The sequence below is a fragment of the Anabrus simplex genome, chromosome 5 (assembly GCF_040414725.1).
Source record: "Anabrus simplex isolate iqAnaSimp1 chromosome 5, ASM4041472v1, whole genome shotgun sequence".
NCBI classification, from domain to species: domain Eukaryota; kingdom Metazoa; phylum Arthropoda; class Insecta; order Orthoptera; family Tettigoniidae; genus Anabrus; species Anabrus simplex.
In genome coordinates this window covers 246,598,415-246,623,218 of record NC_090269.1, presented here as the reverse complement: position 1 = coordinate 246,623,218, position 24,804 = coordinate 246,598,415, and positions in this window count along the sequence as shown.

Here is a 24,804-nt window from a genome sequence, read left to right as displayed (position 1 = left end):
GTGGGAAACCACGGAAAACCACTTCCAGGATGTCTGAGGTGGGAATCGAACCCACATCAACTCAGTTCACCTCCCGAGGCTGAGTGGACCCCGTTCCAGCCCTCGTACCACTTTTCAAATTTCGTGGCAGGGCCGGAAATCGAACCCGGGCCTCCGGGGGTGGCAGCTAATCACACTAACCACTACACCGCAGAGGTGGACTTTGAATTACGAATCACTGCTGATAACTTTTCTTGTAAGAAGAGAAGCATGGCAATTTGTGTTTTGAATATCACAATGACACAACTGTGGCGTCAAACTGTGTGTGCGACAAAGACCAGAAAAGAAGATAACAGTTTCCTTGCAATCGCTAACTTCGTTACCAGGTGGCTCTAAAACATCCTGGAACTCTGCCGCAAAATTACCTCTTAAGAAGTAAAGTAGCCCCCCTTCACAACAGATATAGAAGACAACGACACAGATCATTCTAGGCAGAAACTTGACAGAAGTTCGACAAATCATGGGAGCTACAACTCAGATAACTTGCATCTATACTCAAGACTAGGGCATCGAAACCAGGCACAGCAAGTTGCTGTTTAAAACTTCCAAACATTGAGACAGTTGTGTCAGAGTTAGCATTTCTTGAACGAAATATCTCGGAATAATAATAATAATAATAATAATAATAATAATAATAATAATAATAATAATAATAATAATAATATAACTGTACCTTTTTTAAAGCCACGTTCGCTACTTGCAAGTCCTAGCCCTTCTATAATTCTGCGTCACAGATAACCTACTTGCTTAAATGTGACGTTAAGCAACCAAGAAAGAAAAATACAGTAGATTTACGTGACGCTGTTTGGCTTCTCTTCAAAATCATTCTCAGTGAAGATAAAAGCTGTGAGTTCGATTCCAGGTCTCAGTTATTGGTAATAAGACCTAAGGAAATGACTAGTGGCTTGTTCTTAACGTTTATGAACACTGCATAATTACGTCTCGTAAGTATCGCCCTGTTTAAAAAGGAGAAGGAATGTGAGATGACGTTCGGCCTGCCTAAGCCACGACCACTTTGCACCCCTTCCTGAGGTCCCCACTTGGAGTGTAGAGGGGTGGGTGCTTTCTATTGCGCTTGTCATGTGAAGTACAGAGTGAGTGAGCGCGCGGGGGCGGATCGTGGCATCGCGCAGCTGCAGAAGGGCGTGGCTGCGGGGGGCGGGGCAGAGGGGCGGTGTTGGGGGCGGAGCGTCACCCTATGTGCACATGCGGTCTGGCCTCGGTCTAATTGCTGGCCTCAGACCAGCGCTTCTGCGTGGGAGGAACTCAGCTTTCTATTGCGCGCTGGGATTCCTAGACTACGTTACGATATTACGTAGGCCTATACCTACTGTAGCAAAATTACTTAAGAAAGTGACTGAAAATGCTATCCTTCTTTGATTTCTATACAATTCCCTATTACAGCAGAATAATACAAGATTTTTTTGGCTTTACGTCGCACCGACGCAGATAGGTCTTGTGGCGACGATAGGAGAGGAAAGGCCTAGGAGTTGAAAGGAAGCAGCCATGGCCTTAATTAAGGTACAGCCTCAGCATTTGCCTGCTGTAAAAATGGGAAACCACGGAAAACCATGTTCAGGTCTGCCGACAGTGTGATTCGCACCCACTATCTTCCGGATGCAAGATCACAGCCGCGTGCTCCTAACCGCACGGCCAACTCGCCCGGTAATATAGAACTATCTGAATGGTCTCTGTAGAGACATTCGGTTCAGGGGGGCATGAGTTCGGTTCCCGATCCGACAGTGGATTTTAGCCGCTCAAGTTTAAGTTCACCTTGTCCGGCCCCGCGGTGTAGGGGGTGACGCGTCCGCTTGTCACCCGGCGGCTCCGGGTTCGATTCCCGGCCGGGTCAGGGGTTTTTAATAGTAAATGTTTAATATCCCTGGCCTGGGGACTGGGTGTTTGGGTCGTCCTGAATGTTCCTTTCCTCACATTCAGCACTTTACACTTCCGCCATTTCCAAATACACACAGGTTCATAACATATGGTGCAAAGTAGCGGGAAAAGATCTTCTTAGGCCGACGCCGCGAATAAATATATTCTTTTTCCTTTTTTCCTTAAGCTCGTCTTAGTACAGGCCTCTTTTTATACTCACAAAACACATCAGACAACCAACCACCACAGAGAAGCACAATAGTGATTGCACCGTTTTCCGTAAGACTAACGCCAAGAAGGGCATCTGGTTGTAAAACTGGCCAAATCTTAGTGTAGTGCGGACCCTAGATAACTGCGAAGAGGGCAGGAAGAAGAAAGCATGAGCTTAATATCTATACCACAATATGGCACTATTTAAATTTGTTTGTATGTTGAGTCCTCAACCCAAAAGTTGATTGGATCCTCAACCTCCCACCATCAACTGACATGGGTAGATTAGGCGTCACTGAAGAGGCGCACAAGGAAATGAGGAATGAGGAAGTTTGTCGTTACTTTCCTAACCGAACCAGGTGTCGTTACATATCGGTATATCAAGCCCAGTGAAATGCATGCACCACCCGACCCTGTGAAAGGACTTTCAAATTATTTACCATTATTATTATTATTATTATTATTATTATTATTATTATTATCATTTACGTCGCACTGACACAGATAGGTCTTATGGCGACGATGGGACAGATAATGGCTAGGAGTGGGAAGGAAGCGGCCATGGCCTTAATTAAGGTACGGCCCCAGCATTTGACTGGTGTGAAAATGGGAAACCATGGATAACCATTTTCAGGGCTGCCGACAGTGGGGTTCGAACCCACTATCTTCCGAATACTGGATACTGGCCGCACTTAAGCGACTGCAGCTATCGAGCTCGGTAGAAATGAAAGTTGCAAAGATAGTCAGAAGCTATATTTTTTGGCTCCATGGCTTGGTGATTAGCGTCTTGACCTCCGGCGCTCGATGCTGGCTTCGATTGCCGGCAGGGTCGTGGAATTTTTAACCTTTAGCTCGGGGACTGGGATGTTTTGTACTGTTCCCCACGTTTCCGCAAATCATTTGCCACACACAATACTATCCTGCACCAATATAACACGTAGATTCCCATACACGGTAGACTCCTCCAACGCTCATCGCATCGGAGGGTCTGTCTTACAAGGGCTGCATCCGGCTGTGATGGCCACAAGAAATGGTTATGGGAGTAATATTTCCAGTGTTCTAAATGCAGGCGGGGTGAGTGGTTCAGACGGTTGACGCACTGATCTTCTGAACCCAACTTCTCAGGTTCGATTTTGGCACAGTCCGGTGGTATTTACTGGTATATGAAAGAACTCCCGCGGAGCGAAATTCCGGAAGCTCGGCGATTCCGAAAACCTTCAAAAAATTAGTGGGACGTAAAAACTATAACAATGTTATTATTCTGAAAGCAACGCATTTTAGCTGATAAATATTGATAATGGTCCGCCTGTGTGTGTAGTGGTTAATGTAATTAGCTGCCACCCCCGGAGGCCCAGGTTCGATTCCCGGTTCTGCCACGAAATTTGAATTTGAAAAAGTGGTACGAGGGCTGAAACGGGGTCCACTCAGCTTCGGTAGGCCAACTGAGCAGAGGTAGGTTCGATTCCCACCTCAGCCATCCTGGAAGTGGTTTCCCACTTCTCCTCAAGGCAAATGCCGGGATGGTACCTAACTTAAGGTCACGGCCACTTCCTTCCCTCTTCCTTGTCTATCCCTTCCAATCTTCCCATACCCCCGCAAGGCCCCTGTTCAACATAGCAGGTGAGGCCGTCTGGGTGAGGTACTGGTCATCCTCCCCAGTTGTATCCCCAACCCAAAGTCTGAAGCTCGAGGACACTGCCCTTGTGGCGGTAGAGGTGGGACCCCTCGCTGAGTCCGAGGGAAAACCCGAACCTGCAGGGTAAACATATAGGTTAAAGAAGAATATGATAGTGAAGGCTGAATGCGAGGCGGCCGGTAATAATACCAGCAAGTGATGATAATTATAGTACAACGATTATAGTTAATCTGGGATCAGCAACAAACAAAAAATAACTTCGGTGAATTATTGAGACTCCCTAGAAGAAGTTGGAAGCTGATTGAACAATGGGCCAGGGTCACTCAGAATGATCTGGAAGTGTGAACTACGAGAATAGCCTATTTTATGGGCCTTAAGGAAGAGTGAAAATGGCACACGCTAATCATTCTGGGTTCAGTCGAGCGTCAATAATGTTTCAATTGCGAGTGGGAGAACGTAAACAGGTGGTCGCGAATTCGTGACGAGTCATTCACCGGGAGTGAGTCCGTCAGTCGGCTACGGGAAGTTCAACGATGCTTGCTAGTTGTAAATTCATCTGGAACGATACTGCGCTGTGAGAAGCTGTGTGGAGAAGAACAGTAGTTCGATGCACCAGTGTACTGTCTGATCACCCGATCGAGTATGCGTGTGAATAAACAAAAACTTGTGTCGAGTGGAAAACTCGAACCTGTAATTGATTGTAAATAGTAGTTCAATACATTTAGTGGATAATAAAACACGCTACCTCTCTGTTTAGTAGTTTTAGTTTTGAAGATCCCGATAACCTGCAAAAATATGTTTACTTTATTTATTTTATTTTCATGCCTTCATTTGTTGCGAAGTTGAGGCTCACGGCCCTCTCTCACACTTAACCACATATTATCTATAATAAACTTCATAAGTCCGACTCGTTGGATGAACGGTCAGCGTACTGGCTTCCGGTTCAGAGGGTCCCGGGTTCGATTCCCGGCCGGGTCGGGGATTTTAACCTTAATTGGTTAATTCCAATGGCACGGGGCTGGGTGTATGTGTTGTCTTCATCATCATTTCATCCTCATCACGAGGCGCAGGTCGCCTACGGGTGTCAAATAGAAAGATCTGCACCTGCCGAGCCGAACCCTTCCTGGGATATCCACTAAAAGCCATACGACATTTCATTTCAGCTTCATAAAACAGAATAATGAAATAATGTAACAAAATATAAATCCTAACTTCATTCATACTGCCATTCATACAAGCTGGTTATACATTTAATAGGTAGGTAATCTCGGCAAGACCGCTTGAAAGAAGCTAAAGAAGTGCAATTTCTAACACTGACTGGAAGGGAATTCCATACCCTTGCACCAGGCAATTGAAAGGTGTAGTTAAATGAAGATGAGCGATGCACAGGAATTGAGAGTGTAGTTGTTGATTGTTTTTGTTTGCTCATTGGGTCAGCGACTGGTTTCGTACAGCTCCCAATGCCACCCTATTGTACATTTCTACACCTACTCTAACATGTGTGCCATATTCATGCCTTCGACTGCCACCATCATTTCATACCAGACAACAGCCGCGCTACCTTCCCTTTCCTGGCCCTTTCCGATCCTTACCGAAAACCTTCAATGTGTTAGTGCGACGTTAGAAAGCACTTCCAAAGAATAGAAATCATTATCCTTATTCCCTACACTTCCTTCAAAATCTAACTGAACAAATCCTGGGCGTCTCAAGATGTCCCTATCAGCCATCCCTCCTTCCGGTCTAATTTCACCATTCGTTCCATGTGTCTAAACTAATTCAGCATCTCTTAATTTGTTATATTATCCCCCTATATCACCATCAACATTCTTCTGAAACACCACATTTCAAAAGTTTCTCTTCCATTTCTTTCAACACTTTTTAGTGTCCATGTTTAACTTCCAATGCAACTCTTCATACAAAAATTCTTCGAAAACACTTTCTCATATGTACATCTGTGACTGAAGTCATTTTTCTCAGGAAAGACTTTCCTTGCTTGCACTATTCTGCATTGTATGCCCTTCTTAGTTCTGTCATTGTCAGACACTCTGCAGTCCAAGTAAAACGACATTCTTTATGGAGTTGAAATATGTTTAGATCAAAACGTGGAACTTAATACATGTAGTTTTCGTAAGTGTATTTGTATGTAATTTTTTCTCTATGAGTTTTGGCGAGACTTGCATGTGATTTAAGATTTTTGTGGTTCATTATGTCAGCTTATTTTAATTGTGTGTTTTTAAATATATTTTGTGCTGTTGTTACATTAAGCCAAAGTTGTCCATAAGCGTTCATAACTACCCGGCGATGCTAGTTGTACAGTGATAGAATAAGGATTTAGGAAGACTACTAGCTCAGGTTACGAATATACAACATTCTTAAAATAACAGCTGTATTCCAACAAATTATCACTGAATGGGTGCTTATTTTATTGCAATTATTTTATTATTTGTGATTGTATTTTCAAGAACTAAAGCTTAATGAATAATTTATATTGAACTTAATTTGTGATTGATGTTGAATTAACTGGTAAAGTGTAATGTCGCGAACGACTGTTGAGTTGACAGCTTCTTTTGATAATGGCCTTAGAACACTAGAGGTCTGAATGATAATCACAACAATGTAATTAATTCATGAATTAAAATTGTATAGGAAAGTATACTCATGGCGAGAGGTAATAAGTGTGTCTATGCGTGAATAATAATTCCTGAGGAAGTTTTAAACCATGATAGTCTAAAAGGACCAATTTAGTTGAAGGTCCAGGCTTAAATATCTATGGTGACATAGCAGTGTACTTGTGAACACCTTTCAGACGCTATTGAGCATGAAGATAATGCGTGCTTCATTACGACAGTTGACATTTAACATTTAAGAGTGTCATAATTCTGGTATATATTAAGTTTAAGCAATGCTATTTTACATAGGCCAACATACATACATATATACATCATCACTGTAGACCGTTATGGCTTTCAGCGTTCAGTCCGGGAGCTGACTTAATTCTTACAGAACACTTAATCGCAATTACGAGCTCACTGCATTAGCTTTACTGCACGTTGATTCAACCTCACTTACTATATTACCATTGTTGGAGGACACACATCGTAAATACTTGAAATTATCTACCTTTTCCAGTTTCGTTTCACCAATCTGACATTCAGTTCTGTTGAATTTCTTACCTACTGACATCAATTTAGTCTTCTTGAGGCTAATTTTCATACCATACTCATTGTACCTATTTTCAAGTTCCAAGGTATTAGACTGCAGGCTTTCGGTACAATCTGCCATTAAAACCAAGTCGTCAGCATAGGCCAGACTGCTTACTACATTTCCACTTAACTGAATTTCTCCCTGTCACTTTATACCTTCCAGGCTTTCAGCAAATGATCCATGTAAACTACGAACAACAAAGGTAAAAGATTACAGCTTGTCTAACCTCTATAAGTACCCTGAACGAAGAACTCATTCTACCATCAATTCTCACTGAAGCCCAATTGTCATCATAAATGTCTTTGATTGATTTTAATAATCTACCCTTAGTCCCATAGTCCCCCAGTATGGTGAACATCTTTGCCCTCGATACCCTGTTACCTGCTTTCTCTATATCTACGAAACATAAACACAACTGTCTATTCCTCTCGTAGCATTTTTCAATTATCTGGCACATGCTGGAAATCTGATCCTGACAGCCCTTCTGTGGCCTGAAATCACACTGGTTTTCATCCAACTTCCTTTCAACCACTTATCACACCCTCCCTTCCAAGATGACAGGGAATACTTTGCCTGGTATACTAATCAATGAGATACCTCGATAGTTGTTGCAATCCTTCCTATCGGCAGCCCTGAAGATGGTTTTCCGTGGTTTCCCATATTCACACCAGGCAAATGCTGGGGCTGTACCTTATTTAAGGCCAAGGCCGCTTCCTTCCAACTCCTAGACCTTTCCTATCCCATCGTCGCCATAAGACCTATCTGTGTCGGTGTGACGTAAAACTCCTAGCAAAAAAAGAAAAAAAGAATAATCCATCCTGTTCCCTTGCTTATAGATAGGTGAAATCATTGTTTTGTTCAATCTGAAGGTACCTTACCAACACTTCATGCTAATCTTACTACTCTATGAAGTCATTTCATCCCTGCCTTCCCATTATAGTTCACCATTTAAGGTCTTATTTAATCTATTCCTGCTGCTTTATGACGATGGAGTTTATTTACCGTTCTTTCCACTTCCTCAAGCGTAATTTCACCAACATCATTATATTTTATTATGTTAGAAATATTGTAAGATAAATGAATTGATTCAAGCTCAGAATGTTGTTGCGATAATCATTTGACACATTGCGGCAATTTTATGTTAGTTTTTCCACACATTATGGAAAATTTGCTCATCTAAAACAGTTTTTCAGTTTATTTCATTATAATTTCATTTCTTTTCAGTTTTACAGCTTATGTAATTTTATTTCTTTAAATATCGCATGATATTTTGAATTGGTGCAGTTTTATTTAATTCAGTTCAATTTTAATTAATTTCTATATCTTTTATTAATAAATTCATATTAAGTAGAACCAGTCTGGTCTCCTTATTTAATAGCTTAGCCCATAGATAGGATCCTTTATGTATCCCAAACGAAGACGAAGAGACGGGCAGTCTGCTCCCTGGGATGAGAGAAGAAAGTGGTAAGTATCTGAGCAGTGCCGAAGCAGTTCCCACAAGACAACGAACTCGATGCAGGGACGGGACCATTTAAAGGGAACAATATGAACACTGCCAAGACGTTTGGACATGAACCCCGGATTTTGACAGGCAATCTAGTGATTAGAATTTCTTTATCGCCACGTCTCCTACCCTGCCGACGAACATTCTGCTGGTGAACAAGACTCATGCCAACGGAAATCGAACCAGATAACCACGTTGTGAGACCATAAAGACTTGGCACATTAACGACCAAGGTCAACAGTCGGGCGTAACAAATGTGTAGTTTTAGAAGCTAACTATTGGTCTACGCTATCACGCCAAAATTACCGTTGCGGTGTCAGCAAGCAGAGGCTGCCATGTTTTTGTTTTTTCTTATAACTTATGCAAAAGTTCTCCAAGCGAAGAAATTTCTGCTAGCAGACTAAGATATTTTTTACAATAAAGTTGGAAAGACGAAATTACTTTCGCACTCATTTATCTTGCATCTCAGTATGAATTACGATGTTGGTCTCATTGCGGGTAAGTTGATCGCTCTACAGGACGACAGATGAAAGTGCAACACAAATTAGTTGTTGTTTGGCTCTGTATCGCCTACCTCTGCGAACACATATTCTCAGTCGTGAACCCAAAGAAAAGTAAAACAAGGCCATGTTTGTCCGATGTTGCGTTGGAGCAGGCTTATCTGTTCAAACAATTTTCCCTCACGTAAATACTGTAAATTGGTGAAATAAAATAAATCGTAAATGCAAAAGGAAAGGACAATTTAATTCTATTATACAGGATGAAGCGTAATTCGCGCACTCGGGCGTCGCAGCGCGACTCCTTACATGCCAGCAATAAAAAAAATGTCTCATACAAAATTTCATCTTGCGAGTATATCCGGCAGAAAAACGACGTTGAAGAGTAGCAATCTGGCAACACTGTAACCACATGTAGGGAACTACCTCTGTCAGGAGTAGTTAGTCGTAGTGTACAGTTGGTGCAAGGGATAAAGTTTTGGGTTAGCATGCAGGAGGTCGAGTGGTCGATCCTGGGTTGAGGCGTATGTTTTTTATTTCGTAAATGTAGTCCAGGTGGTATGGTATCTGGCATCTTAATTGTCAACAACGATTGCAGTGGTTCCTCTAGAAACCATTTGCAGTTACATACTAGGATCCTAGAAATGGACGAACAATCGTTTTCATTGGTCAGCTTTGAAAGGCGCCCTTTCCACGTCGCGGGCGTGAATTTATTCGCACCACTTCATCTACTAGATGTGAAACCTGTTTTCTTTGTACCCTCCTCCAATGGTCCCATAGATTAGTCATCATCATCATCATCTGTTTACCCTCCAGGGTCGGCTTTTCCCTCGGACACAGCGAGGGATCCCACCTTTACCGCCTCAAGGGCAGTGTCCTGGAGCTTCAGACTCTTGGTCGGGGATACAACTGGGGAGAATGACCAGTACCTCGCCCAGGCGGCCTCACCTGCTATGCTGAACAGGGGCCTTGTGCAGGGATGGGAAGTCTGGAAGGGATAGGCAAGGAAGAGGGAAGGAAGCGGCCGTGGCCTTTTGTTAGGTACCATCCCGGCATTCGCCTGGAGGAGAAGTGGGAAACCACGGAAAACCACTTCCAGGATGGCTGAGGTGGGAATCGAACCCACCTCTACTCAGTTGACCTCCCGAGGCTGAGTGGACCCCGTTCCAGCCCTCATACCACTTTTCAAATTTCGTGGCAGAGCCGGGAATCGAACCCGGGCCTCCGGGGGTGGCAGCTAATCACACTAACCACTACACCACAGAGGCGGACCCCATAGATTAGTACCAACTATTATTCTTGCTTCGTTCAGGTCCATTACATTTCGTTAGGGCCTTACGTTACCAGTAGGCCTAGCAACGTGCTCTGCGAATAATGTCCAAACTCGGTTACAATTTGTATGTGTTATCATCATGGTCCCAATAATTCTGCCTTTCAACATTGCGTCTGGTAACCGCATGCTCTTTAGTACGTATCTCAATGCATTATTATTATTATTATTATTATTATTATTATTATTATTATTATTATTATTATGTTGTAAATGTAGGATACATGTGACCTCAGAAACGGTGTCTTACTGTATTACAGTAGGTAATGTCAGATGGAAATTAGCAAATAAAAAATGCACCTCAACCCTGGATTGAAACAACTACCTCCTGCGTGCCAACCGAAAACTATACCCACTGCACCAAATGTACAGCAGGACGTGATTGTGCTGAGAGCGGTTGTTACCCTACATATGGTTACAGTGTTGCCAGATTGCTACTCTTTAACGTCCGTTTTCTGTCGGATATACTCGCAAGACGAAATTTTGTAAGAGATATTTTTTTATTGCTGGCATGTGAGGTGTCGCAGCGCGACTCCCGAGTGCGCGAATTACGCTTCACCCTGTAGGCCTATATTTTAAAAGGTTGATGTTCGTGATCCTTGAATTGTTTCTGTCTCATAATAGTGATTTTTGATAAGTACAACTCACTCCCCCTACCACCGTACCATACTTGTCTTAGTCCAATCTAATTTTTTTTTTTTTCGTCGTGTATAGTAGACTATATCGCAGTTTAAGAAGCAATACCGCGTATCTGACAATGCTCTTCCTATTGCACCCTTTACCGGAGATGGGTGCACTACCCATTATTTTCGTTAAAACTGGTCACACCTCCCAGCCATATATCGGTATGCGGTCCATCAGAACAATGTTTGTTGTCTTTATTTTACTGTGCTTATGCGTAAGGGAAAATTAACGTTAAATAACATATTCTGTAGTAGTACGTAAATACGTAATGCGAGAAGCATTTATTCCTACAGTACGGTATCGTAAGGTTCATTTTTCTTTGCACATAAGTTACGCTTAGGAAAAGAAATGGCGTATGGCTTTTAGTGCCGCGAGTGCTCGAAAACATGTTTGGTTCGCCAGGTGCAGGTCTTCTCATTTGACGCCCATAGGCGACCTTCACGTCGCGATGAGGATGATATGATGATTAAGACGACACGTAAGTTACACCCAGAACCGTGCCAGCAAAATTAACCAATGATGGTTAAAATTGCTGACCCTGACGGGAATCGAACCCGGAACCTTTGTGATCAAAGGCCAGCATACTAAGCATTTAGCCATGAATCCGGACATAGGCTAGGCCTACGCATAGGAAAATGAACACAATGAAAATTGTTCTGATGGACTGGATATCCATAAGTTATTTACTGTATGTGGTTGGGAGCTGTGACCAGTATTACGTATAAGAGTGGGCTTATAAGAGCATTGAGCCGGCCCCGTGGTGTAGGGGTAGCGTACATGCCTCTTACCCGGAGGCCCGAGTTCGATTCCCGGCCAGGCCAGGGATTTTTACCTGGACCTGAGGGCTGGTTCGAGGTCCACTCAGCCTACGTGATTATAATTGAGGAGCTATCTGACGGTGAGATAGCGGCCCCGGTCTAGAAAGCCGAGAATAACGGCCGAGAGGATTCGTCGTGCTGACCACACGACACCTCGTAAACTGCAGGCCTTCGGGCTGAGCAGCGGTCGCTTGGTAAGCCAAGGCCCTTCAAGGGCTGTAGTGCCATGGGGTTTGGTTTGGTTTGGTTTGGTTTGGAAGAGCATTGTCAGATACGTGGTATCGTTTCTTAACCCGCGATATGTTATATAAACGTGTATGCTATTAATAGCTATAATATTTTATTAGCAAGAACGAGAAAACCGCCGAATCCCAGTTCAGAATCACTCATTTTGTCATGCTGGGGACAGGATTTGTAATAAAGGCAGATGTGTACCGATGTTCTGATGTCTTAATCGATCATCCTACTAAATTTCATTCCAATTGCTGTCTTCGGTTTACCGCGTTCCATTTAAAACTGCAGCAAAATCAGCTACTTTTAAGTTCGTGTATATTATTTTACGGCAGAATGACATAGCTAGAGGCATGAGTTTTTCGCATCAACTTATTTTCGATTTCGCGAAAAGGAAACAATTTTTTGCGTAATTTCGCCAAATAGGGCTGACCCCATCACTTTAATTTCGCTTTAATCCTTTCCTAAAGTTGTTCATAAAAGTTCAATTCGTGAGATTTGTTAATTATTTATGTGAAAGATAAAGGGAAGCAATATTGATAATCATTCATTATTCCTTACGTAATTTGATTAGAACTATAATATAGCCCTAATAAAGATTATATAACAAATTACCCTTTCACCCTACTGTATATGACCATATCTTAAGGAATTTGACAGTATTAACACGAAAATAATGTCGAAATGAGAAATCCTTATTCTTTCTTCTGTTTTCCTTCACACACATGATATTGGAATGCAATTTCAAGTTCGTTATTGTCTATGAATTTCGCTGTATTTTCGTACTTATTGCAAAATAAAATAAATTTCGCTTTAAACTGGCCTTGTCGCTAATTCACTGTAATTTCTTAACCAGAATCATATGATTCGTTAAGATATTGGAAAATCTCTTCAAAATATTTTTGTCGCGTTTATCGTTAATGCGAAGAAATCATGCCTCTAGACATAGCCGTTCAGTTTATGATGTCTTAATTGATCGTCCTAGCAAGTTCTGGTCCAAACCAAACAGTTCCCTTGTAAGAACACGAAATTGCTCATCTCCTCTTACGAGAGATCGTATAGTGTTCCTCATACTCTCATTAACGGGGAATGTTAATGACAATGAGAGTATTATACTTTATGTGACAGCGGGACGGAGATATTCCCTGTCGTACTACGTAGCGGTCAATGCTATGTTAATTATCTGGTGTTCTGCACTGCCGCAGGCTTGTCTTCTTGTTTGACCTCTGAGTATTAATCAAACCAGAATGGGGAGCATGGACGACACATCCTTCCGACAGTGCCTGCAGCGATCTGCTGCGTGGGAATACGACCAGGCTGGACTAACTGCGTTCTCCACCTTAATCTTATTAGTTCGCCGGTCTCTGACCCACTAAATAAAATGACGTGTAGTGGATGGTGATAGAGTAGGAAGAACGTAGTCATTGTTTAAGATAAGGACAAAGATTTAACAGGGATCGAGGGGGAGTTAAGTACCTTTTCGAAGTTCACAATTCCTTTATTTCACCCAAGTTAGTCAGGAAGAAAGAACACCAGACTACAATGTTTAACAAAAATTAAGTAACATCAAGTCCTCTTCCCGAGGCGATTCAGCTCTTTGTAATCACATTCGCAGTGAAAGTGAGCTGCATGTACCTTCTTAACCATATTCCAGCCCTCCTGCCTATATTACGTTTTCGACAGCACCAGGAATCGAACCCGGACATCCAAGGATGGCAGCTAATAACGCCAACCGTTCCGCTATGGAGGTTAACACTCCAATATTGAAAATAGCCTTCTCGACCCTTCGTCACTTACTGTGTTTTATGTTCTTTTCTCTTGTTTTACAAGTTGCTTTACGTCGTACTGATACAGGTAGGGCGACGATGGGACAGGAAAAGGCTAGGAGTGGGAAGGAAGCGGCCGTGGCCTTAATTAAGCTACAGCTCCAGCATTTGCCTGTGTGAAAATGGGAAACCACGGAAAACCATCTTCAGGGCAGCCGACAATGGGGTTCCAGCCCTCTTATCTTCCGAATACTGGCTACTGGCCGCACTCAAGCGACTGCAGCCATCGAGCTCGGTATATGTTAACATTACAACGGTATCTTATTTTAATTTAACGTTTCATTGTCATATCAAGCGAGAAAACGTTACCTTTTATGTTCAGGGTAGTTTCAGTATAGTTTGCAGCAGAGAATATCATTGTCAGCAACGTAGAGCCAGTAATCGGGTTTTAGATTTAGGGGAATCCGTCAGAGTACATTTCATCTCCAGTCGATATGGTCACATGTAGTACCTATTATTGCTACCTTTTAAGTTGGTCATATGTGTTGTTATTGTCACATGTGATTGATGTCACAGTATATATTTATGATTATATAATCTAGAAAGTAACTTATTGCGTTTCCAAAACTTTATTTCAAGATGCAGTTTGTTAGATTGAAGGTTGCCTTTTCCTATACATGACCTGTTATGGTATCATCTATGCCCCGTAGGTAGGCAAGAATAATGTTATCAGCTTTAACATATTGATAATTATCCACAGTATCCAAGATTCTTCTTTCCACTAGAACGTATTTTCTTCTCTTTCTAACCGGTGGTGAGTGCACAGTTTCTTTTCCTAGAATATCCCTTTTTATTTGTCACCTCGATCTAAAACTGATAATGAAAACCTACAACCTGTTTTCCAGTCATTGACCGGGTCAGGGATGTAACGAATGAAGCAGATATAGGCTATTAGTACGATGGGGTCGCCACCTCCAAAGTGATTTAGCCTATTAATGACTGATAGATGCTACGAAATGAGAATGGAGAGTGTTTATGTAATGAACGATGACAGGGAAAGCCGGAGTACCTGGAGAAAAACCTGTCCCGCCTCCGCTTTGTCCGGCACAAATCTCACATGGAGTGACCGGGATTTGAACCAGAGTATCCAGCGGTGAGAGGCCGATGTGCTGCCGTCTGAGCCACGGAGGCTTGTTCGGTCTAAAACTACTCGCACGTATTGTGGCCCTGAGGAGGTTTCCTAAGGAACAAATGCCAGAGTAATAAGTTAATGCAAGTGTGCCCTCATGTCATCATTTCGTGCACGGTGAAGTGAACAAACAGATATTTTGGATTCTGGACTACACTGATAACGCTTAGTTTGTAAGCAATAGAAATATATGTTGGATTTAACTGACAACGTGTTTTCTGTTCACTTCTTTCTTCAGCATACGACAGATTAATATGGCTATTTATCCTTTCTGTGCATAATACCTAGGACGACTGGACACTATTGTGTACCAATGTTGATATGAATGACATATCTTTGCGGCAAAATATTTGTAGCGGAGCTGAAGGTGCCATTTATAATCTAAAATGGAGAGTGAGACAAATATTGTAAATGGCCAAAAGACGCAAACATTTTAATTTTGTTAACGTCCTGGGGATTTTTTAATAGAATTCATCTTTCCCTACCTGTCCTTTTCCTGATACATCTTCAGACTATACTTGCTAGTTCGCTGGGTAAAATCTCTCTCTCTGTGCTACAGAGTCTTCTCTTACAGTTTCATTTATTTTGAAGTTTTATATTTGCCTCACTACTTGTTCCGATTCCAACTGATAAATGGAATGATAGACGAAACTGCTTCTCTTGAAGTGCCTGCTCGGTCTTTAATAAGCTCTACACATTACTTCGACCCCCAATTGGGAGCGTGGTTTGTATGATCCGATGATTTCTTCACAATCCTTCGCCGGTCAAGAGAAACAATAGTCATTAGGTTAGCGTAGCTTAGTATAGCAGTCTGTGTGTGCCATTCCATGTAACTTCATTGGAGCGATTTTTTTCGTTGGGTGGCATAGCACAGAGAAGCTTAGCTTAGCTTGCTGTGTGTGGTGGTCTTAATGAACCTGCTTGCTAGCATTGTTGCTGCCGCTGAAGATGTTCGACAATCTCGCGAAATGTTAGAGCCGGTGCGGCAGTGGGTCGTGATCAGGGCGGTCGACATTTTGAACAGCTGCTCTTGAGACACAGATATGTACAACACGTACAGTAATAGAACAGTAATGCAACAAAAGTGTACAGGTTTTTCTGAAGGTTGTTGATTTACTAATTTCATTTATTTTGTAATGTGTGGTTATATGTTCCTGTAAGATACATGATACAGTCGAAACTGCCCTAATGGACACCTTTATTCAACGGACATCTCCCAATGGACACGATTTTATTTTATATGAGACACCTGTTGAATAAGCCTCATTTAAGCGGACACTTTACACTTTCCGAGACACTTATTTGCACAGGGATTTATCTTAAAACCATTCTGAAAACATACGGGAATTCCTTTCGAATATTTGTTCTTATCAAAATAAATATGTATGCGTATATTTGAGGTGGATGTTCTTTGTCATTAACATGTTCGATTAATTTTTACAGCACCGAGCTCGATAGCTGCAGTCGCTTAATTGCGGCCAGTATCCAGTATTCGGGAGATAGTAGGTTCGAACCCCACTGTCGGCAGCCCTGAACATGGTTTTCCGTGGTTTCCCATTTTCACACAAGGCAAATGCTGGGGCTGTACCTTAATTAAGGGCACGGCCGCTTCCTTCCCACTCCTGGCCCTTTCCTGTTCCATCGTCGCCATAAGACCTACCTGTGTCGGTGCGACGTAAAACAACTAGAAAAATTTTTTTTACAGCCTTGTTTCAGCGGACACCTCTGCTAACGGACATTTTTCCACGGAACCGACGGTGTCCGCAGAAGAGGGGTTCGACTATTACGGTAATGAGTAGCTGATTAATCTATGTGGCACATCCCAATCCTTCTGTCTCGATCCAAGAGACATTGCATGCCTAACATTCCAATATCCTCGTTTCCGGTAACGAGCCACCAGTGGTCATATGTTCCTTTTGTATTTAAAAAAAGAAAAAAATCACTCAAGAAACATCAATGGACCAAGTAACGAGAACACCACTTGTGGGTGGGGCAACAGGACTAGTGCACAACAACCTGAGACAGTCACTGATGTAGGTTCAACTACCCATCTGTCTGATCGGAGACATCCACAATCTCAGTACCTGCAGAATTATGCATAAGTTCCTCAATGAAAGTTCAGTGAAAATTTAGAGAGTTATCTAAATTATGATTGTGCTTAATAATTTACCCGTACAACTATACTGCAATACCAGATGAGACATCTGTGACCAAAGTGAATAATAATAATAATAATAATAATAATAATAATAATAATAATAATAGACTCCTACTACCTCATGTGGGAATGACGTTGGGAGTAAAGACGTGTAAGCTTCTAACAACTAAACGTGGTCCGTACGTTAACTCCCAACCATATGAGCTCCATACCGGACCTTTAATCGAGGGAATGATACAAACAGAGACCTACAGGTACCTTGGATTTGCTCAGAATACAACTCTGGAGCACAAGAAAATTAAACAGTAACTCACTGACAAATATACATCGAGATTGCATCAGATTTTGCGTAGCTATCTAAATGCCAAGAAGAAAATTAAAGCAACTCTTATTTATTCGAACTCTTGTTTATTCATTCGGAATTCTGAAATTGTCTGCTACAGAAATAGACAGCATACATAGAAAACGAGAACTTTGCTCACCACCTATAGATTACATTATCCACATTCATGCATGGAAAGGGTCACTATTCCACGAAAATCGGGAGGCTGAGGAGTACTGGATCTTCAAGTCATGCTCCTGAATCAGATAAGGAACCAAAGAAGATACTTCTATAAAAAGCAAGAATACAGCCTTCTCCAGTTAAAGATTTTATGAAGTTTTTACATTAGCCGGCAGAACTTACATTTTAGAGAAGTTGTTTACATAGTTAAAGTTTCGGACCTTTCCCTTAGGTTAAACTGCGGAGCTAGCAAGAAATAAAGATGTTAAGTGGCCATTACCTGGTCGGCGTACTGCTGCCTGATGAAAGAGGCTCCTCCCGCCTCCTGCTTGACACACACACTACGTTAGATGACGATCAATTGGCCAAGAGACGAGAAAATCCGCAGTTTATAAACCCTCGGGGAAACTTCGAGACCTTTCAAGAATAAACCAGCCACACCCTTTCAATTTATTGATTGACTTAAAAGTTAAACACAAAATCGAAGAAGAAGGCAGTGATATGTTGAAAATTAATTACAGAAATTTGGGATTGGCAAGATTCAAAACTGGCGGAAAGAAAAGATCAATATTGCCAACCCAAAAATAAATGAACATCATTTAGTAAAAAAAAAAATATATATATATATGAATACAAAACTTCTTTAAATCAAAGTTCTTTTACTTCGCACCAGGGTGCATGATCATAGTTTTTAGCAGTGACATCTATGGAAGAATGTCCAAACTTCTTGATGAATGACAAACGAACCAAGTAGAAAAGCAGTCAGTTCAGGAAACTTCACAATAACAAAATTACATCAAATTTCTGTGGTGACATCTTCTGAGTAAATTGATTAGTTGTACTAGTTTCAATTTCACTGTTTCTCCACTAGAGGAGTTCTTTTAGGCGCCAGATTTAAATGCGCGGCGTTGGGGTGTACTCCCCGGTACAATTATTATTGTTATTATTATTATTATTATTATTATTATTATTATTATTATTATTATTATTATTATTATTATTATTATTGTACCGGTTGGTACACCTATACGCCGCATATTTGAATGTTCCGCCTTAAATTACTTCTACCGTAGAAACTCTGAACTTTAACAACTGAATTAATTCAACAGTTCCTCAGAAGATGCCACTGTGTGTATTTCGATTTTTTTTTTGGTTGACCGAGAAATGCGGACCTTCTCTGACAGATGTCTCTACTAAAAAACCTATGATCATGCACCCTGGTGCGAAGGGAAGGAACTTTTTGAAGAAATTTTGTATTCGAAAGTTTGTCTTTACTAAATTTTGTTCTTTCATTGTTTGGGTTGGCAATACTAATCTTCCGCCAGTTTTGAACTCAGCCAATCCCGAATTTCTTTAATTAATTTTTGACCAATAGTGTCTTTCTTCTTCGATGTTTATGTGTAACTTATAGCTACCCAAAAAAGTTGAGTGGGTGTGTCTTAGTTATTCATGAAAGATTTCGAAGCTTCCACGAGGGTTTAAAAACTGCTGATTTTCTCGGCTCTTTGACACTTCAATTACATCTAACTTAGCGTGTGGATATGTAGCAGGGGGCGGGAAGCGCCTCTTTCTTCGGGCAACAGATCTTCAACAAGGTAATGGCCATTTAAGATCTTTTCTTGCTAGCTCAGCAGTTTAACTCGCGGGGAAGGTTCGAAACCTTTAATATGTAACCCATCTCTTTAAAATGTAATTCCCATTTCTGTCTATGTAAAAACTACAAATCTCTGTAACTGTAAAGCGGGGATAGAGAGTGTCTTACCCTCTCGAGCTCCCCTTCATTTTGAAGTTGAGGTGATTACGTTTTCATAACCGTTTCTTCTCTTCCTTAATGTGTTAAAGTTTTCTCATACGAGTCACCTCCCTAGCTTGGGATTAGCCCCTGTGTAATCGACCGAGCGCCACTTAGGTTTTAAAATGTGTATTTAGGAGTGCAAGTTCACGCCTCCAGTCCTCACTGTACTTTGGGCCAGTAACTTAACCTGGGGTTTTTCCTTCATGCGAAGGCCCTGTAGGTTGGGTACAAGGTACCCCTGTTTCTTTGTAAGTGTGCCTTGAGGGCAGTTAGAAGTAAAGTTTATTGTGGCCTTTGATAGGCTTGTAAAATTGAGAGCGGGTCTGCTCTTTCTGGTATTTTGAAAGGTGCCTCGGGGAGGCGGAACATTTTGATTGCTGGGAGGTAGTGCTCCATGTAATTAGGGGCGTTCTGCCCTTTGGTATTTTGTGGTTGTGAGCTGAGAGCTCAAGGATTGACGAATTTGGGCTCGTAGCCCAGAATTTGTAAAGACCCCTTAACTTGTGCTTTCTTTTGTAAAGTTGCATTGTACCTGATTTCCTTTGTTATTTCACCTAGTGAAAATTGTTAAATGTTGTTATCTGTTGAAAATATAACCTTTATATAAATTTTAAATTCATCTTTAAGACTTGTAGTTAAACCCATTCCAGCCCGCACCTTCTTTCACCTCTGCCCTCCACAGATAACTCCGTAACAATTATTATTATTATTATTATTATTATTATTATTATTATTATTATTATTATTATTATTATTATTATCCGTAAATCTCTTCATCATCTCTCTGTGGCTTTTCTTGCGATCTTCTGACTAGGTTTTATTGGTGGTAGTGGTTGGGTGGTGTGTAAAGCGGTGACTGTCGACTGATTTTCTGAACTTGGATCTGTCTAATACAATATCATTTCGTTATCATCCAGATTCTCACTGTACAGACTGGTCAAAACATTTTCCTTAAGATTTTTTCTTCCTTGCTTTCCTGATTATTATTATTATTATTATTATTATTATTATTATTATTATTATTATTATTATTATTATCGGTTTTCTTTGCCATTCAACGAGTGCGCTGGAACATGTCAGTTAGCTTCATGGTTTTCACCTTGTTATCCTCCCAAAAGTTGTTCATGAAATCACAATTTTATCTCTTACGTTCCTTGACCATTTCCTACCGGCTTTATTTTTAAGTTTCTCTGTAAATGTGTGCGTAGTTACTAATGTCAATCAATCAATCAATCAATCAATCAATCAATCAATCAATCAATCAATCAATCAATCAATCAATCAATCAATCAATCAATCAATCAATCAATCAATCAATCAATCAATCAATCAATCAATCAATCAATCAATCAATCAATCAATCAATCAATCAATCAATCAATCAATCAATCAATCAATCAATCAATCAATCAATCAATCAATCAATCAATCAATCAATCAATCAATCAATCAATCAATCAATCAATCAATCAATCAATCAATCAATCAATCAATCAATCAATCAATCAATCAATCAATCAATCATAAAGTTGGAAATTTGTCAAACATCTCATTGATAAGTTATTCCAAATTTCTAATTTCTCGTCCTATAAAGGAGTAGGCCTCTATGCCCGAATTTGTCGCCTTTAATTCCAGCTTCATTTCCATATTATGACTTTCCTAATTTTAAAAACTTGACTCAAACTTATTCGCCGGACTGAGTAGGGCGGAAGGTAGTGCGCTGCCCAACTTGGTAGGTTCGATCCTGGCTCAATCCGGTGGTATTTGAAGGAGCTCGAATTCGTCAGTCTCATGTCTGTAGATTTCCTGGCACGTGAAGTACTCTGCGGGACATCATATAAATGTAGTTCGTGGGACGTAATACCAATTACTTAATCTTCTACTAATGCATTTCCACTTCACACCTCTCCATTGACAGATCGGGACACTCCGCTTGGTCATGCTGATCGTTTTCTTAGTCCCAAGTCTTCCCAGCCCGAGGTTTGCGACATTTTCGTAACATACCCTTTTGTCGGAAATCGCCCATAACAAACGTTCCAAAGACTCCGCGATTTCTTATGATTTCTTCTCTAATGTTTGTTTCTTGTAGAAGGCATACGAGCTTAGGTGAAATTACCATTATCCTTTCCTTCGTCTAGCCAGTGTGTATTGGTCTGTTGTCCATTCTGTATATATGCCCGTAGAATTTCAAGTATACCTTATATAGGCTATTAATGAACTTGTTTGTTAGGCTGTTGAGGTCTACAGTTCTCCCCTTGACCCAAATTCCATTTTCTCGCGTCGGATTGAATGTTTTCCTGAGAATTTTCCTTTCCTGCTTTTCAGTTTCTGCGATTCTGGAAAGACCTACTAAGGTCATAGTTTCTGATGTGTATAAGGCTTCTGATAGAGCGACTTTTTGTTGTGTCTCAATTTCGCATTACGCGAAATAATAATAATTCCCATTAGCTTGTATGCCTTCCGCAGTTTGGTGGCTCAGCTGTCCAATTCTGATGGCGAACAATATCCCCGATGTATTAATTGAGGAGTGTCGGCTCAAAAGCTGCTATTTCCACCTTAAAAAAGTTGTGAGCGGGTTTGGTACACATTAGAATGAATTACATCGTTTTGGTCTCGATTGCTTAAGGCAATCGATAATATTCAACTGCCGTTATACATGTGAACGAAATATTTATTTTTTGGAAGTGAAAATGGCATCTTTTGAATAGACACTCCTCAATTAACCAAGAGCAGCTGTGAGATCGTCCCATATTCTATTTCCAGTTGGGATTTCTTGCTGTCGTGAGATAGGATTTCCATGCCCTGATTGTTTTCGTATATCTGGAGGCCTATCTTTGACGCTGTCCAGTGAAATCTCTCCACAGCGTGCCTAGTTTCTCTTCGTTCTCGGTGAAACCTAAACATTTCATTCAAGTTTTTTATATTCCGAGCTTCCGATGTTTATATCTCTGAAATACCTTTCCCATTCTTTAATGACTTTATCTAGAACTTAAACAGAATGGGGAAGGCGTCCCCCTGCTAAACTCGTATAGATCTATAGTTCGAGAGGCTGAGATTTCCCCAAGGAATTTTAATTTACATGTGTTCTTTAGGGTCAAACATCTGTTTTGTGGACTTTCCTTTTTAACAATTCGCTTTACGTCGCACCGACACAGATAGGTCGTATAGCGACGATGGGATACGAAAGGGCTAGGAGTTGGAAAGAAGCGGGCGTGGCCTTAATTAAGGTACAACCCCAGCATTTTCCTGGTGTGAAAATGGGAAACCACGGAAATCATCTTCAGGACTGCCGAATGTGAGGTTCTAACCCGGTATCTTCCGAATGCAAGCTGACAGCTATGTGATCCAAACCGCGCAGCCACACGATCGCTCTGTGGTCTTCCTCTCCACTTTGAGTTCTTGTCTTGTGCTTATTATTATAGTCATCTTAGGGATATGATTCAGGTATCTCTGCAGTATTCAAATTTCCAGCCAGTGACTGAAGTATTTAAGTCAAGAGCGTAATTTACTGTTAACAATACAATTGTTATAAGACTGGTACTTGAAGCCTGAACAGACGTGACTTTAACCTACAGTAGCATTGTTTGACTGACAATATTGTTGGAGATTCCCCCACGTCGCGAAGTGGCCTTCACTCACTCACTACACGCAGGAAGTTTGGGCAGTATCACAGTAGTGGCCGGAAGACAGAACCATATGCATAAACACATCCGCCACGGAAGGTCCACGTTAGTTTCAGGATCCACAGTACTTGTGGCCTTATTCTCATAGTTGCTGTACTGTCAGAGGCACGAAGTAGGGGATCGTTATTTGTTATTCACATTTTCAGTTTTTATATTTTATTTAAGCTATTATACGAAGTGGGACGACGATTCTCGTCGTCATGTGCTTTGTGTGAGTGTATTGTTTTACAGTGTGTGTTAATGATGTGTCTCTCAAGAAACCAGTCTCCGTTCCAGTCCATGTTGGTCACTGGAAGACTGGAAGGTAAATGTTTCTGCAATTCATAAACCTGGATAGAGTTATTAATATGTCTTGCATCCTGTAACCGAAGATGTCTCAAATTCCTGACAGAGAAGTGAACCCTTTCGTTCTCGAGTTAACCCAAGGCAGTTACTACTACTACAGCACATCGCGACTCTAACGGACGCCTCTCATTGCTGCATTCCGTGTCAAAATATCGGCGACTCCAGATGCAATTTGCACTAGACACACAGGGTAGAACAGATTTCATTCGGGACGGTGCGACATGTTCTTGCACATTGAGTGCTGGCTGTATGAAGCTTCAAAAATTTAGACAAATATCGTAACAACAGGTCTAAGATGTTGCAAAATACATTCAGTGCCTCACCTAGTCCATCGAGGACCTTCGGCCTGTTAAGTCCACTCTTGTCCAGCCAGGTACCGTGAAAACATTCGAGTGTATTAATCAAGAAGTGTACTTCACAGGCGATTCTTCTTCTTCTTCTTCTTCTTCTTCTTCTTCTTCTTCTTCTTAATCTTGTTACCCTCCAGGGTCGGTTTTTCGCGCTGACTCAGCGAGGGATCCCACCTGTACCGCCTCAAGGGCAGTGTCCTGGAGTTTCAGACTTTGGGTCGGGGGATACAACTGGGGAGAATAACCAGAACCTCGCCCAGGCGGCCTCACCTGCAATGCTGAACAGGGGCCTTGTGGGGGACGGGAAGTTTGGAAGGGATAGACAAGGAAGAGGGAAGGAAGCGGTGGTGGCCTTAAGTTAGGTATCATCCCGGCATTTGCCTGGAGGAGAAGTGGGAAACCACGGAAAACCACTTCAAGGATGGCTTAGGAGGGAGGACCAGCAAGGAGGACCTCATCCAGGCTGAACACGGGGCTTGTGAGGAGATGGGAAGATCGTAAGGGATAGGCAAGGAGCAGGGAAGGAAAAGTGGAAAACCACGGAAAACCATTTCGAGGATGGCTGATGTGGGAATCGAACTCCTCTCTACTTAGTTGACCCCCCGAGGCTGAGTGGACCCCGTTCCAGCCCTCGTACCACTTTTCAAATTTCGTGGCAGAGCCCGGAATCGAACCCGGGCCTCTGGAGGTGGCAGCTAATCACACTAACCACTACACCACAGAGGCGGTCCAGGCGATTAATAATAATAATAATAATAATAATAATAATAATAATAATAATAATAATAATAATAATAACAACTATAGAACCCGCGCTGCTCCGTAGCATTCCTTATAAATAGGCTAGGTCAGATAACGCGTCTTGCTCCATACGTAGCGCGTACTTTTTGAATGTCTACTCTGAGTATTTGTATTACCTCTTGGTTAGGGCCTATGTACCAAGTACATTTTTGTAGATTTCTTTACTGCGATGTTGACTGATATATTA